This window comes from Gigantopelta aegis, chromosome 10 (assembly GCF_016097555.1).
Source record: "Gigantopelta aegis isolate Gae_Host chromosome 10, Gae_host_genome, whole genome shotgun sequence".
Classification (NCBI taxonomy): Eukaryota; Metazoa; Mollusca; class Gastropoda; order Neomphalida; family Peltospiridae; genus Gigantopelta; species Gigantopelta aegis.
In genome coordinates, this window is record NC_054708.1 from 58,736,165 (window position 1) to 58,737,453 (window position 1,289).

Below are 1,289 nucleotides of genomic sequence, written 5' to 3' on the forward strand. Positions count from 1 at the left end.
ATGTGAGGGAACTTTGATTAACCAATGCTTTTTTCATAACCAAGAAACATGTTTGAAATCTAGATTAACTAACTTACTTCTTTGATTAACCTTTGTATTTTACAGACACTTTAGGTTTCGTGTCGGATGGAATTATATTTTGCTGTCGGATGGAAATAAAATTTCATAAATTTCATCAATATAAATTCAATGAACACTTTATACCACACCTAGATATATATTTCTAAGTGTTTTCTTCATCATTATGCTTTATTAAGAAATGACAGTCATGACTCTCAAAGGAGCATTTCTGACTTTACAGACATTTAAACATGCCCCTTGCTAACAAGGCTTTTAATGAATAAAACTGGATATTAATTACATTTTCTTCCACAGAATATTAATGTTTGTATACCATGTGTTTCTGGTATTCCTAATGTTTATAGTAGCTTAAAGGTCCAGGCTTGTCGGAAACGTAATTCACTATTTGTTTTGGTATCTACGTACACCTTTTACAATATATATGAAGTATCAATATAACAAATTCTATACAAAGGATTTTTTCACATGTATCAAATTATTCAAGGCAAAATCTTGTTTGAGCTGCTAATTTGAATTCTTGGGTCTGATGTTTACTTTTGAAATATGCCATTTAGCAGTACGATTAACTAAGCATTTAGTTTTTTGTGGATGTTCCAGCTGGTTGTGTGTTTATCGTACCAGGCTGTTAAAGTATCATGTGAGTTGAGGCAGTTTGTTCGAATCACTTTTATAAGGGCAGTGCCAGGAAATATTTTAGGGAGGGGATCAAGGGCAAAATGGCCACTCTTTTTTAGTTGACATTTCAAGGGCAGTCCCAGGAAATATTCTAGGTAGGGGTTCAAGGGCAAAAGGGCCAATCTTTTTTTTAGTTGGCGACAGGTACCCCTGGTTCCCTCCCTTGGATCCGCTCCTGTGTTTAACATATACTGTAATTAGTACACATCAGAATTATTTCTAGATCTGATCATTTGCCAATACTGAAAGTCATGTTATACGTTTAAAACAGTAACGTTCAGAATGATTGATGCAAATTGTAGGGAAAGGTGTACAGAAGAAAATGTTGATTCAAACCTTAGCCTTGTCTGACGAACCCCCACTGGCGCCTTTCTTGGATTCTTTGCCAGATTCCTCGTCCTTTCCAGAGTTGGCTCTGTCTTCTTGGAGGATTCCACCTTCTGCCAGAGGCTTTACGTCTATTGGAGCTACCGCATTAGCAGTGTCTGCATGTGTTAACAGGTGGTTTACCAAACATGATAGGGCAAAATAAT